The following is a 16,362-nucleotide window of genomic DNA, read 5'->3' on the forward strand; positions in this document are numbered from 1 at the left end:
TCATTAAGTACTCTATTTTAACACTACAGCTAAACTTTTGAGATCCATATAATCACCTTAAGTGCTTTAAGCATAAAGAGTGATGGTCATCTATTGGTCCAAAATAAAGCATAAGTACATATATTTAGTGCTTTGCAGTGACGTCTGCAGCCACAATTTTTGTTAACCATATAGAGTCCTTCAATATTTACAACATAAAAAAAATCAGTGCCTAGATCTCAATCTGCTGTTTCAAAGTGAAATATAGACAACTAATCACCATGGTTTGTTGATCACACTGAATCTGATGTGTGTCCTTATAAACGTGTAATGTTTGAACATTTTTAGCAAAAAAATTATGCGTAAAAAAACTCAAGTATTTTCTTCTCTCTGTTTTAAAAGTTGTGTGCATTCTAGCATATTGCTATTAAGTCTTATTATTTTTCTCCACCACTAATTTTTCCTGCAGACTACTTAACCACATGATACCTTTATGATAACATACTATATAAATAATATGTAAATATTCCTTTATGTAATCATCTTCTTACACTATTACTTAACACAGAGAAAGCCTTATGATTTGTCCTTTTATATCACAGTGGCATTGAAAAAGACCAAGGAGTATCAAAACTTCTGAATGTTGTCTACCATATACATTTTATGGAATGCTCTACATCGCACCACTGTGTATTGTGAACTCCAATAAATAACTGATTGATAGTGTCAATACAAACTCTAGTGTGTAGGGAATTCTTCTGATCTCAAGCGTTGGTGGGCAGAAGAGTTTGACAAGAATTTTAATAGCCATGGTTTATTCTTATTATTATATTATTATTGGTATATTATTATTAATGGAGAAAATGGGGACAATGGAAGCAGGTAGGCCAGGGGGAGTGGCCTTGTATATCTCAGGGTCCAGCTTTCGGCAACCAAGAAATTTCTCACTGTCCAGTGTTTTTTTTTGCATCATTATTTTCTTCATGTCTTGCATATTTATGCAGAAAAAATAAATTACAAAATGAACCACAATAAACTAAATAATTTATGGGAGCTGATTGTCCAAAATAGCAAAAAGAATACAAAGAAGAAAAAAATAATTTTGGGGACTAAAAATATATCAAAACAGAAGCAGCCCTGAAAAAATGTGGGAAAGTTAATGGACTTTATTGGACTTTAAAGGCCATTAATTTTCACAAATTTTTGGAGTGCTGCTTTTATAGATGTATAAAATATAGATATGGCTATATAAAATCTATGATGACTCAGTGGTTACCAATGCAGTCTTGCAGCGCTGGGGTTCTGAGTTAATATCACGCCAAGGACAACATCTGCAAGGAGTTTGTATGTTCTCCCCGTGTTTGCGTGGGTTTCCTCCTGGTTCTCCAGTTGCCTTCCACATGCCTAAGACATACTGACAGAGGGTTTAGATTGTCAGCCCCAGTGGGGACAGTGATTATCATGTCTGTACAGTGCTATGGAATTAATGGCGCTATGTAAGTGAGTAAAATAAATATATAATCATCATTGAATATAACAATTTCTCTAAAAATATCTACAATGTGCATAATCATGGAATGCCCACTTTCCAATCATAATTATATATTCATATTGCACATAATAAATCAGAAGAAGCAATGACACAAGAGAAGAGAGAAATTTGCGTTCTTCCGATACAAATTTTATTTCTCGTTCTCCGCATTGGGGGACACAGAACAATAATAGTGTCAGCCTCCAGGTGACAGTAGACGATCCCATCGTTCAGTGTCCCCCAATGAAGACTGTGATTAAGGCCATGTGCGCACTTAGCGTTTTTCATGCGTTTCCGCAGCGTTTTGAACTGAAGCTTTTTAATGCCAAAAGGCATGCATTTTGATTTTCTAGCAAAGTCTATGGGAAATAGGGTTTTCTTGTGTGCACAATGCTGTTAAAAACACAGCGTTTTAGTTTCAGACATTTTGGCAAAAACTCAGCGTTTAAAGAAGCAACGTCAATTGTTTTTGCCGTTTTGGCAGCGTTTTGCTAACATTGGAGTCAATGAGAAATTGCAAAACGCAATCTTCTTGAAAATTCTAGAATTTAACATGCTTTTTTGATGCAGAAAACATGCTTTTTGGACCAATTAAATGCATGCATTTTTGACAAAATATTAATGGCATGATATATCCCTTTACACACACACACACACATAGTACCACAATTAAATGTATGAAAATCAATAAATAAATGTAATTTATGCATAAATATTAGCACACAGTTATCATTTTAGTAAAATAAGCCATTTTTTTATATAATTTTAATATTTATATTTATCATTTTTTTCCTTTTTTTTATAGTGTTTGTATGTTAAAACATTATTTAGCATTGTATTTGTAGTCAAAACGCATCTGATTTTAAGCAGTGAAAAAGCAGTTAAAACGCGGTAAAAACGCAAGCGTATTTATAGCGTTTTTCTGGTCAACACCAAATTTGACAAAGGCAATTTCTGCCAGAGGATGCAGTTAGAACTGTAACTACCTCGACGCAAAGCGCGCATACAGCCTAACACATTTTACGCTGAATACTAAAAACGTATCTATAATCTATAAGTAGTTGAGCCTCATTCAGAAGTCTGTGCATCATGGCTGTCTGAATGAGGCTTTACACTGACTGGACAGAGCCGCGTCAGTTTTCAGAGTGCAAGAGTGAGACGATTTGACTGCTGTACTCCATATTAAAAAAAATAAATAAAAAAAAGTATAAAAAATGTAGAAAATAAAAACATAAAATCTGAATCATCTTTATTTTCCCCACTACAAATAAAAAATTATTATGTTTGGTATCTCCATATCCGTAAAAGTCTAGTATAAAAAAAATCTAAAATAAATTAACTTTTACAGAAAATGTCATAAATGGAAAAAGAATTACTCAGCATGCCATGATTTTGGGGGGTTTTGGTCACCGCCTCTCTTTAAAAAACAAAAAAATGCAATAAAAACTGTTAAAAAAATCAGATGTGCCCCAAACTAGTATCAATAAAAATGTCAGTGCACTAGGGACAAAGAAAACAGAATTATTCTCACATCTCTATCCACAGAAAAAAAACACATTATGTGTCTCGGATAATAGTTGCCAAATATATATATATATATATATATATATATATATATATACATATATATATATATATACATATATATATTTTATTTTTAAACTTTCACATTGAACTGTACACACAATTGTAATAAATGATGCAGAGCTGAATAAAATGTGTTGTGGGGTTTTTCTTTTATTTTTTTGTTTTTTTTTATTTCGCCTTGCTATTGCAGAGATTTTAGCAAAGTATTTGGCAACCAATGAGTTAACTTTGCTACGGTCTAGTGGGTGTTAACAAACGTTTTGTCACTGGGGCGTGTACTTCGCAAGACTCAAAGGAAAGAAGACCAGACCCACCATAGCTGCAATCCAGAAACAGTGCAGGAAAGTCACAGCCTTCCTCTGCTCATACAGCAGTGATCGGTAAGGAACATTACACCACACAATTCTGTCTATATAAATGGATCTATTAATGCGAGTATTGTGTATACTGTGGGAATTGCTGGTTTATGGTGACCTCTTCACAGTGAGAGGAGTTCTTTTCTGTTCCTCCTGAATAGCTGCAATGTTTATATTGGAGCGAAGGTCACAATCTGAACTTTAAGTACTTTTCATTCATCTCCGCAGCACAGCCTGGAGGTTTCCCTCTCCAGCTCCTGGAGAGAGAAGCCTGGGACGTCCATGCGGCCTGCACGGGAGACAGATCGCACTGCTGGGACCTCCGTGGAAGTGAGCGTGGGAGAGATCTGGCCGCCGAGGGGAGCTAGAGACGTGCCAAGTCAAAATTATTGGACTCCTCATATAGACACATTATCCAATTGGGCAGGAGCAGGTTTTACAAGTTTTGCGACAAACCAGGTAGGATGCTAGCTAATGCACTGCACGCCAAAAGGGCAACAGCCCTGATCCCTTGCATCAAGGACTCTTCAGACAGGCTGGTGCACACCACCCGGAGATTTCAAATGCCTTTCATAAATATTAGTCTAGGTTGTACAATCTGCCCCCCAACACCACTATCAGTCCCCTCCCCCCACCTTCCCCCTTTAAAAAATTGAATAGTGCCATAATTGAAAGCTTTGAGGCCCCGTTTACGCTTGAAGAACTTTTGCATGTTATCCAGGATGTACCTGGCAAGAGGAGTCCGGGTCGAGACGGGCTAACAATAAAATTCTATAAATCCTTTTCGGCTTTGCTTGCTCCCCTGATGCTGCAGTCTTTCAATTCAATTTCGGAGACCACCTTTTTAGTAGATAGAAATAGACTAATAATAGACTCTACATCTGCGCATATTACAGTCATCCCCAAAGCGGGTAAGGATCCAAGCATATGCGGAAGCTACAAACCGATTTCCCTGCTTAATGTAGACATCAAGTGTTATGCTAAACTTATTGTCAACAGGCTAAATCCTCTCCTTCCGGATCTCATCCACCTAGATAAGGTTGGGTTTGTCCCGAGAGGAGAGGCTAGGGATAAAACCCTCAAAACCTTGGACATTATTCACTATGCTCCTACCCAGGGTATTCCTTTGATGATCCTGTCACTGGATGCCTTTGACAGGATATCTTGGGAGTCACTTTCTCAAACACTAAATCATCTTAATTTCCCGTCGGCTCATGTGACGCCCTGGCAAAACCAGGTAGTCACAAATAGGCGCCCGCACAACACCTTTCCCCACTTAGGAAACACACAGCCAACCAAAAACCCTTGTCACCCCCCCTTAGGGAAAGACACACACCAGTGGGCGTGATCAGGCGGTTGGACACGCCCACCCAGGGGTCTAGACATCCCGGGGTGGGAAAACAGACAGTTAAGCTTGGTAGTTCAGTTTGGAGAAGAGTGTGGGCTGGAGCTAAGTGTAGCTCCATCAGGAAAGTTCAAGTTGAACGGTACCAGGGTAGGAGCCCTGGTGCCTCTGGCTAGGAGGCAGACGGTGGTCTCCGTCAGCAAGAAATGGGAAGACAGCTCGGCAGAACCGAGGTGGACCAGGACAGGGTTGTAGCCCGCCGGTACCGACACGGGGAACCGACCCGGAAACCAGAGCACAAAGGGGGGTACTCGAACCCTGAAGCCAAAACCGGAAACAAGCAGACTGGTTAATTCACAGATTGAGGCCAGGACTTGAGGTCCTGTCACACCCAAAGTCCCTCATAGAAGACAAAAGCCCACCGATAGGGATAGGAGGTCACCGCCAGGGGCCATAGATCCCAAGGGCCAGCGTCTGCGGACACGGCTCCTTAGGCCACATCCAGCCGGGAGCAGACTCCTGAGTTTCAGACTAGGAAGTCCACCTTACACAAAACAGTGCAGAGGAAAAGAATAGAGACCACTAGCCGGGTGGGGGACCCGAATGCAACCGGCCGTGGCACCGGCCACCAGCACCTTGGTTTACCAGAGACTTGTGTGATTTATTGACTGTGAGTAATCAAACCTCCACCTTGCTGTCGCTATACCCTGCACCAGACACTGGGCCCCGGGGAAACCATCCCCACCCACGGAGGGGTTAACATCCAGCTGCTGCTACATCTCCCCCGGGTACCCCATCACAGCAGCGGTGGTGTCCCAACTCGCCACACACTGTGGGTGGCGTCACAAACTTAATATGGCCTAGCCCAAACATCTACGTCCCCCCATTTTATTCGGCGTGTCCGCGAGACCCCCGGGTCCGGAGACCCTCGGGCCACTACCCCAGCAGGCCCGGATCCGAGCAGTGCCGGCTGCTGGCATGGGGGCGGCACACTCACATAAAGATTAATTGCACTCTGTCTGCTTCTGTCACCATTCATAATGGGACAAGACAGGGGTGTCCCCCTATCTCCTCTACTATACATTCTGGTGATAGAACATCTCATAGCTGCTCTGCGAGCCAACTTGGACATCTGCGGGATTCAGATAGCAAACCAGGAATACAAATGCTCAGCTTTTGCCGATGATCTTTTTATCTATCTCATCAACCCGCTTGTGGCACTCCCGTCTCTGATGTCCGAGTTGGAAAACTTTGGTAAATGGTCCAACTTCCAGATAAACCTTGATAATCGGAGACCTTGAACATTTCCCTCTCTCAAAATTTATTTTCCTCCTTTAAAGGCCAATTACTTTTTTAAGTGGCCCCAAAGCAATATCATCGGGTACCTGGGCATCACCATTCCATCTGACCTGTCCAGATTGTTCTTACTTAACTTTCAACAATTCCTTATTAAATTGGAGAAGGACTTGGCCACATGGCATCAGGGGGTCATGTCCTGGTTTGGGAGGGTTGGCGCCCTCAAAATGACAGTCCTGGCCAGATTGTTATACCTTCTGCAGACGGTGCCCGTTCTCATCCCTGCATCATACTGGCATAAGATTCAAAAATTATTCATTCAATTTGTCTGCTCCAAGGGTCGGCCTAGAATACGAGGCAGTGTTCTGACCAGACCGAATGATGCGGAAGGTCTGGGGCTGCCGGACTACCGAGGGTATCACCTAGTGGTGCCCCATGCATGGGTTCTTGACTTAGTGCATGGCGGGGGGTCTAACTTGTGGGTGCGTATGGCCCATGATGTCTGTTCTTTGTCAGTGTCATCCCTCCCCTGCCGCTTGAGGGAAGCTCGTCCGAGTCCCGTCCCCTACAGTGTAGCTTGGTGATCCGTGACCTGCCTCCTGGCACTAAGTTTAAGTTCAACGCAGTGGCCCAGTAGGCTGAAACTTGCCGGGCCCGCTCCCCACTGTGGCTAAGTGTGGGCGCCTGCTTTCAGGGCTCACGCTTGGGATTTTCTTGAACCGTTTGTTTGGAAGGCCCTATCCCCCTTGTTGCGCTAGTGCCCTGATTCTGGAGCAGATGAGAACAGATCATAAAGGATTTGTTCTCCTCAGGTTAATTGCCGGGTTGCCTGAAGCTTCTCCCCGACCTAGGGTCCGTGTACCCCGCCGTGCCTTTGGTCCCAGACCGGTGACAGTGCCAGGCTGCTAACCGTCCTCCTCGACATATCCAGGCACCTAGCCATAATCCCCTGCCACCGGGGGTCCGACTCCTCTAGGTCCAGACCACAGTCTGCAACCTAGACAGATTCTCTTGGGAGCCACCACACCGAACCTCCTCTCACTCACTTGTTATGATCCGGAACCATGGAAGACCACCACAAATCATTGGCAAAAGGTGACAAGAGCATTGGCAACTAATTTGGCCGCCATCCCCTTACTAACCATCACAACTAGAAGTAGCCGAGGGGTGAACTAACATCCTGTGCACCGCAAACCCAGCCGAGAACTAACTATCCTAAAGGTAGGAAAGATGCCTCAGAAAATAGACAAGAATAGCTAGCCCCCCCACATTCAAAGACTGCGGTGATATAGGAAAAACACAATACACAGGTAGATGACAGGATTAGCAAAAGGTGAGGCCCCCGCTGACTAAAATAGGAAAGGACAGGAAAGAGACTGATGGTGGCCAGAGAAAAACCCTGCAAAATACCAACTTCCTGATAGTACAAAAAGGCTCTCAAATTGCACGATCTGAACTCCGTCCTATACCAGGTGCCCTTGTCATACCAATGAACAGAAAACAAGAATCATAACAAAGTCAACAAGCCACAAACACATGGACCCAAAGGAGCTATACTCCACACAGAACTGCAGGGAGTTCCTGAACAATCCACTAAGGGGGAAAATCCCTGCAAGCAAATAAACTGAAACCAACCACAGCAAATGACAAACCCAGATAAACAAAAGAACCAGACAATAAATAAAGAGCAAGCACTTATCTGGGGAAGATGTGGTGTAGAGCAGGATTAAGCAGGCTGGAGATACAAAGAACAACTGACATCTGGAAACAGCCTGCAATCAGACCAGGATTTAAATAAGCAGAGAGTTAGCAAAGGAAACACCCACTGCACAACACACCTGGTCCAAGTCCAAACCATTCCTGGCCACCAGAGGGAGCCTCCCAGCAGCCAAAACATAACTAACATTCACAACACTCACTCCTCTCACTACACACTCTGACTACTCACTACACTCCTCACCTCCCCTCCCTGACCCCCCAGGTTGGCGACTCTATTCCACTCAAGCCGTCCACTGGTGTGCCTGGTGGGTCTGGTGCAGTGTGTATGTAGGATTTGATTTGCTGTTGGAGGCACCGTAAGATAGGGACCCAGAACCATGAGGGACTTGGAATACCGCACGGAAGGGCAGTTTGTGCAGTACCCTGTGACGACCTGATAGTCCAGGGGTGTTACATAATTACGTGTTATGATTTGTTCTACTTTTCATGAAATACAATAAAATATTTTAAATTTATAAATGGTGATACAAGAGATGGGGGATAGGAGCAGGCGCGCTATAATTACCAAGGTTCCGAGTTAGCTGTAACTGCTCCCGCTGCCACCGATTCACTTCTGGGGCCACTCATTTACCTTCATGCAGATGCACTGCTTTCCCCTCCCACCGGTGTCTGTGATTGGTTGCAGTCAGACGCGCCCGCACCCTGAGTTAGTGTGTCAGCTGACTTTTTCCAATTGCAGACACTATGTGCATCTATCGTGGTATAAAAATAAAAAAATTGGCATAGGGTCCTCCCATATTATGATACCCAGTACCGTTAAAGCCTATGGCTGCAGCTCCCAGCCATGCACTTACCTTGGCTGTGTTAAACTAAGAGGAACCACATGTTGATGATGTTGTTATTTTTTTTTAATTTAAATTTAAAAAAAAACAGCGTGAGGTGTCTCCCCCCCCCCCCCCCCCCCTCCAAATTTGGTACCCAGACATGGTAAAGCCCAACATCTGGGGGCTGGTATTCTCAGGCTGGGGACACCCATGGTTATAGTTATAGGGAGCCCCAAGCCTAAAAATAGCCTGCAGCCACCCAGGATTGTTGCATCTATTAGATTAGACAATTCCAGCAATTTACCTGCCTCTTCCCGATTGCCCTGATGCAGTAGCAATCAGGGTAATAAGGGGTTAATGGCAGCCCACAGTTGCCACTAAGCCCTTGATTAGTAATGTGATGCGTCTAAGATCACCCCCCCATTGCTAATCTGTAAGTGAAAATAAATAAAGACAAACACCGAAAAAATCCTTTATTTGTAATAAAAGACTAAAAGCACCCTCTATCACCACTTTATCAACACCAAAAACACCTCTGCAGGTATAATGTAACCACATTCTCAGGCTGGGGACACCCATGGTTATAGTTATAGGGAGCCCCAAGCCTAAAAATAGCCTGCAGCCACCCAGGATTGTTGCATCTATTAGATTAGACAATTCCAGCAATTTACCTGCCTCTTCCCGATTGCCCTGATGCAGTAGCAATCAGGGTAATAAGGGGTTAATCTGCAAGTGAAAATAAATAAAGACAAACACCGAAAAAATCCTTTATTTGTAATAAAAGACTAAAAGCACCCTCTATCACCACTTTATCAACACCAAAAACACCTCTGCAGGTATAATGTAACCACATTCTCAGGCTGGGGACACCCATGGTTATAGTTATAGGGAGCCCCAAGCCTAAAAATAGCCTGCAGCCCCCATTGCTAATCTGTAAGTGAAAATAAATAAAGACAAACACCGAAAAAATCCTTTATTTGTAATAAAAGACTAAAAGCACCCTCTATCACCACTTTATCAACACCAAAAACACCTCTGCAGGTATAATGTAACCACATAAGGTCCCTCGACGATTCAGCTCTGCTACATCTGAAATTAGAGCCCACGATCATGGACCATGTCCACATGCTGTAACTGCAGACAATATTCCATGATCAAGCACTGTAATTTCAGATGTCGCGGAGATGAATCATCGTGGGACCTCATGTGGATTACTTTGGACCTAGGTATTTTGAGAATTAATAAAGTGGTGAAAGGGGTAGGTTTTTTTGCATTTTATTCCAAGTAAAGGATTTTTCGGTGTTTTATCTTTATTTCTTTTCCCTCACAGATTAGTAATGGGGGGGTCTCATAGATGCATCCTACTACTAAGCTTGAGCTTATTGGCAGCTGTAGGCTGCCATTATCCACTTATTACCATGATTGCCACCACACCAGGGCAATCAGGAAGAGCCAGGTAAAGTGCTGGGATTGTCACATCTAATGGATGCAACCATCCTGGGTGGCTGCAGGCTATTTTTAGCCTGGGGGGCTCCCAATAACCATGAATCTCCCCAGCCTGAGAATACCAGGCCCAGCTGTCAGGCTTTATCATGGGTGGCTATCAAACTTGGGGGCACTGTATGCCTTTTTCTTTTTTTATTATTATTTATTTAAATAAGTTAAAAGAAAAGCTGCATTTGGTTCTTCTTAGTTTGATACACAGCCAATATAAGCGCATGGCTGTGGGCTGCAGCCTGTAACCGTATACTTTATCTGTCCTGGTGTCATAATATGGGGGGACCTTGCACCAATTTTTTATTTATTATACTGTATGATATATATATATATATCCATAGACAAGGTCTGTGATTGGTTGCAGCCAGACACTCCCAGACTAAATGGCAGAGTGTCTGAAACTTCCAATTACAGACCCCGATGGGCAGGGAAATCAGTAAATATGCATGAGCCTAATGTGTGGCCCCTGAAAAAGAATAAGAGGCCATAGGAGCAGTAACAGCCATGCTAGAAGCTCAGTAAGTATAGCCCTGCTTGATATATTATTTTATTTTTTTTTATTTTTTTTATTATCAGAGTGCTGGATCCAGGTCATTAGCCAGAATTCCTTGATAATTTTGCGCCTGGTACGTTTGAAACCGTGCAGGTCCGGACTTTTAGAGCCCAGGTCCGCCCATCATTATTTGTGACCAATATGCCATATTGTATAGATAAATACCCAGAGGTGGTATTTAATTAATCTCAGCCCTAAAATGGAAAAATCTGCAATTGGTTTTAATATTAGTGCATTTCCTTTCACTCAATGAAAGGGTTTGAAATTCTGGATGTTGTCTTATTGGATCTTTAACCCCATAGCGACGGCCTAACGTCTCAAGACGTCGGAAAAACAGGGTACTTATTCTGTTCCGACGTCTTGAGACGTCAGGCCGGAAAAAGGTTGTAGCGCCCCCCAGTGACGAAAAATCTCGGGGGTTTCAGCTACCGGGGGTAGCTGAGACCCCCCAAGATTATGAATCGGGGTGTTTTTTTTGTTCCCCGATAATGTGATCGCCGGTATACACCGTATACCGGCGACAACATTAAAAAAAAAAAAATGGCAAATACTACTAATTTCTTTCTCATCTGACATGATCAAACATGTCAGATGATAAAGAAATATAAGCCCCTAGTGCCCCCAAAGCCCCCGGTACCGGAGAAAATCACCCCCCACCCCCCACCCTCCCCCGGACATCCAAAATGGCGCCGACGCGCGGTGAAAACTCCCGCCGCCGCCGGCTCTGCATTCATTTCCCTCCGATCTGAAATGATCAAACATTTCAGATCGGAGGGAAATGTCCTCCCCCTGATCCCTGCTCCGGTCCACCGGAGATCTCTGGTTCCCCGGAGCCCCCTCCAGTTCTCCAGACCTTGCAAGATGGCGCCGGCGCGCTGAAAGCTGCTGCTGCCGCCGCATTCATTTCCCTCCGATCTGAAATGATCAAACATTTCAGATCGGAGGGAAATGTCCTCCCCCTGATCCCTCCTCCGGTCCACCGGAGCTGTCTGGTCACCGGAGCCCCCTCCGGTTCTCCAGACCTTGCAAGATGGCGCCGGCGCGCTGAAAGCTGCTGCTGCTGCCGCCGCATTCATTTCCCTCCGATCTGAAATGATCAAACATTTCAGATCGGAGGGAAATGTCCTCCCCCTGATCCCTCCTCCGGTCCACCGGAGCTGTCTGGTCACCGGAGCCCCCTCCGGTTCTCCAGACCTTGCAAGATGGCGCCGGCGCGCTGAAAGCTGCTGCTGCTGCCGCCGCATTCATTTCCCTCCGATCTGAAATGATCAAACATTTCAGATCGGAGGGAAATGTCCTCCCCCCTGATCCCTGCTCCGGTCCACCGGAGATCTCTGGTTCCCCGGAGCCCCCTCCGGTTCTCCAGAGCCCTCCCTCCGGTCCACCGGGGTCCGATCCGCTAGATCCCGGTATCTCCCACCCGATCTGGGATCCCCCGTTCCCCCACCGCCCCCGCACAGTACCTCAATAAAGGATCGTTGGGCCCCCCGGTCCCCCGGTCCCCCGCGGCCCCCCTTCCTCCCTTCTCCTGGAAAATGGCGGGCGCATGCGCAGTGTGCTTGGCATAATCTGCCTCCTGCACCCGGCAACAAAAAAAAAAAAATTCTGATTGGCTGTTTAGATTTGAATACTGTGATAGATCCTATCACAGTAGTCAAAATGCCAATATTTGATAAATATGGCAGCATTTAGGTCTGCCTTTCTCCTCTCTCCCTTGTAGTTGATCTGGGAGAGAAGAGAGAGAGACTACGTGCTGCCATATAGAGAGAAAAATTTATAAATTCACAAAGATCATCATATTCCCAATTTTTCTGATCACCCCCCTGTGATCATCCCCTCCTCCATCATTCCGTCATCCCTCGCTGCGTCATTCCCCTAAATATTTTTTTTTATAATCTTTATAAAAAAATTTAGGGTTTATATAAAAAAAAAAAAAATACTAGTGTTAGGTTTTTTTTTATTTTTTGTTAGCCAGGGATAAAAACAAAAACCATGGCCCGCAGGATGTTTACGGCAGAGCAAGCGTACTCACTACTTGCCTCCGGCAGTTCTGGGTCAGAGACCGAATCGGCCTCAGAAAGAGATTTTTCGGATAGCGGTGACGATTCGGCTTCCTCCACGGGGTCCCACACCCCGCTAGTCGCCGCTGCTGAAGCGTCAGGGGCAGGACCTAGTTCTGCAGTCCCCCATGCTCTCTGGAACCCCGACCCGTCCTTTACCCCACAAATTCCCCCTTTCATAGGAGACCCTGGCATAAAAATAAATGTCACCAATTTTGCCCCACTGGATTTTTTCCAAATTTTTGTTAACCAACAAGTACTTGAGCATATCACCCACCACACCAACTTGTACGCCCGCCAATATATTGCCCAAAAGCCAACATCTGTGCATTCCCGTTCCTGGATCCCCACAAGCGTCCCGGAAATCAAAAAATTTTTAGGCATTACCCTCAACATGGGAATAGTGAAAAAACCCAGTTTACGCTCCTACTGGGCAACCAAATCTGTCCACGCCACCCCTGTATTTGCAGCCATAATGCCCAGAACCCGATATGAGACCCTATTGAGATTCCTCCATTTTAGTGATAATTCCCAAGTCCCCCCAAGAACTGACCCCAATTATGACCGCCTTAATAAATTGAAACCCCTAATATCCCTCCTGAAAGAGTCCTTCCTAACTTCCTACAGCCCAGAGGAGAATGTTTCGGTTGACGAGTCCCTAATGAGCTACAAGGGCCGTCTCTCATTCCGTCAGTTTATCCCCTCCAAAAGAGCCAAGTATGGCATAAAATTATATAAAGTGTGCGAAAGCACCAGCGGGTACACGTGTAACTTTATCATTTATGAGGGTAGGGACCGCCAAATAAGCCCACCCAACTGTCCCCAGACAATTAGCATCCCAGGAAAAATTGTCTGGGAGCTAATGACGCCATTTCTTGGTAAAGGTTACCACGTGTACACCGACAACTACTACACTAGTATCCCCCTATACCAATCCCTCCATGCTGCAAATACAGGGGCCTGTGGGACAATAAGGAAAAACCGTGTTGGTTTGCCGGCACAGTTAGTGTCCAGACGTCTAGACAAGGGGGCGTCATTCGCACTGGCAAGTGACAAACTGCTTGCCGTAAAGTGGAATGACCGCAAGGACGTCTACATGCTCACCACCCTGCATGAGGACACCACTGTGTCGGTCAGAGAGAGGGGAGCCACCAGGGACAAACAGAAACCCTTCTGTGTGACCCAATACAACAGGTTTATGGGTGGCGTGGACCTGTCTGACCAGGTGCTCCAACCATACCTGGTAAAGCGGAAAACGAGGGCCTGGTACAAAAAGGTAGCAATCTACCTGATACAGATTGCTACCTACAACAGTTTTGTACTGTATAAAAAATCACGAGGGCCCCTCACATTTCTGCAATACCAGGAAAAAATTATTGAGTCCCTCATGTTTGACTCAGCGGCACCAGAGGCAGCCTTCGAGTCAGAGAATGCCCGGAGACTAACGGAACGGCATTTTATGCGTCTCATGCCTCCTACTCCCACCCAAAACCGTCCTAAAAAAAGGTGCCGGGTCTGCAGCAAACAGGGCAATAGGAGCGAATCAAGATATTACTGTCCCATGTGCCCTTCCCAGCCAGGACTTTGTGTTACCCCCTGCTTCGAGATCTACCACACATCCCACAATTATTAGACATCATACACTATTCCCAAATTGTGTGGTAGGGTTTTTCTTTCACAACATTTATATTTCCTGTGTAGTGAGCCCCTGTGTTACTTGTCAAATAAAATTTACTATTTTCATCAGTAAAACACATTTTACCCCATTTCACAAATAATTCCAGGACTTGATCACTCACATACCGAAGTGTTATGCAGACAAATTCTCGTCATATGCCCACGTCTGCGTACTCCAGAATGTGGACCCCGCAAATGTTCTTGAAACATCTGATCATCTGACAAATAATTCCAAGATTTGATCACTCACAAAGTGTTAGCACCAGTCATCTTAGTCTGACTGCTATTACAACTACGTCTTGGTGATACGGGCATGATAATTTTATTGGAGGATCTGAAGCTGTTCTGTAATTTTACACCATGGGCTTTACTGCATGGTTCTTGCCGAACCTCCTGCACTGGACAATACTTTTATAACCCTGTGGGGGACTGGTTGTTTTGTGCATATAGCGGTTCCGACCTTGGCAGGTAGGAGCCTGTTATGATGTACCATGTCGTCTGGCACAATTGTCCCTCATATAGGGATTGATGATGCTAAACAGACATTGTACGACCAGTCTCTGAAAAATTAACGTGTCCTTCTAGCCCTCCTGGTGTTCCTTCATCTCTGGAACAAGCACAAGTCTGCCATATAGTTGGCGGTATTTTCCTCCACATTTTGCCCTTCACTCCAAGATAAAATGTACAAAAAATCCATTTATGTGGGTTTTCAGTTGTTCTGATAACACATAGGCTCTGCAAATCAAATAATCCAAAATTTGAAAAGTGCACCTTCCCTTCCAAGTCCTGCCGTTTGCCCAAACAGACGTTTTTGACTACATGTTGGGTATCGCTGGACTCGTAAGAAAGTGGGTAACAAAATGAGGGGTCCACGTTTTGGTGTTACATCTTATAAAAGTGGAAAATTTGGTGCTAAAGCATCACTTTTGTGAAAAAGAAGAACATTTTCAATATGACAACCTATTGTTATAAAATTCTGTGAAGTACCTGTGGGTTCAAAATGCACACTATACCCCTAGATAACATCCTTGAGGGGTATAGATTCCAGAATGGGGTCAGTTGTGGGGGAGCTCTACTGTTTAGCCACTTTAGGGGGTCTCCAAACACAACATGGCGTGCGCTAATGATTCCTGCCAATTTTGCAGTCAAATGGCGCTCCTTTCATTCCGCACCCTGCCGTTTACCCAGACAGTTGATTTCCGCCACATATGATGTATCGGCGAACTCAGTAGAAATTGCACAATACATTTTATGGTGTTTTTTTTCCTTTTACCCTTGTGAAAAAAAAGCTACATGGTTGAAGTAACAATTTTGTGTTAAAATTAAATTTTTTTATTTTCATGGCTCAACGCTATAAAGTTCTGTGAAGCCCCTGGGGGTTCAGGGTACTCACCAAACATCTAAATAAATTCCTTGAGGGGTCTAGTTTCCAAAATGGGGTCAGTTGTGGGGGGTTTCTGCTGTTTAGGTACCTTAGGGGCCCTACAAATGCAACATGGTGCCCACAATCTATTTCAGCCAAATTTGCTTTCCAAACTTCAAATATTGCTCCTTGTGTTCCCAGCCCTCCCATTTGCCCAAACAGAGGTTTCTGACCACATATGGGGTATCACCGCGCTCATAAGAAAGTGGGTAATAAACGTTGGGGTCCAATTTTTGGAATTACCTCTTGAAAAAGTAAGAAAATTAATGCTAAAGCAACATTTTTGAGAAAAAAATGAAAATTTTCAATATGACAACGTAACGTTATCAAAATCTGTGAAGTACCTGTGGGTCCAAAATGCTCACTATACCCCTAGATAGAAGCCTTGAGGGGTCTAGTTTCCAGAATGGCGTCACTTGTGAGGGGTTTCTGCTGTTTAGGTACCTTAGCGGACATGTAAATGCAACATGGTGCCCGCAATCTATTTCAGCCAAATTTGCTTTCCAAACTTCAAA

The 16,362-nt window shown here is 44.4% G+C and overlaps 1 protein-coding gene across 1 annotated transcript in view; it reads left to right on the forward strand.

The window, feature by feature from the left end:
* The first annotated feature begins 3,381 nt into the window (after positions 1–3,381).
* The window catches only part of LOC142244275 (enoyl-CoA delta isomerase 2-like), a 52,492-nt gene continuing 39,511 nt past the window's right edge, over positions 3,382–16,362 (forward strand). The window contains exons 1-2 of the mRNA XM_075316485.1: positions 3,382–3,477; positions 3,682–3,912. The gene's annotated coding sequence lies outside the window, so the exon portion shown is untranslated. The remainder of the gene's footprint in view (positions 3,478–3,681; positions 3,913–16,362) is intronic.

The sequence above is a fragment of the Anomaloglossus baeobatrachus genome, chromosome 6 (genome assembly GCF_048569485.1).
Source record: "Anomaloglossus baeobatrachus isolate aAnoBae1 chromosome 6, aAnoBae1.hap1, whole genome shotgun sequence".
In the NCBI taxonomy this organism is placed as follows: Eukaryota; Metazoa; Chordata; class Amphibia; order Anura; family Aromobatidae; genus Anomaloglossus; species Anomaloglossus baeobatrachus.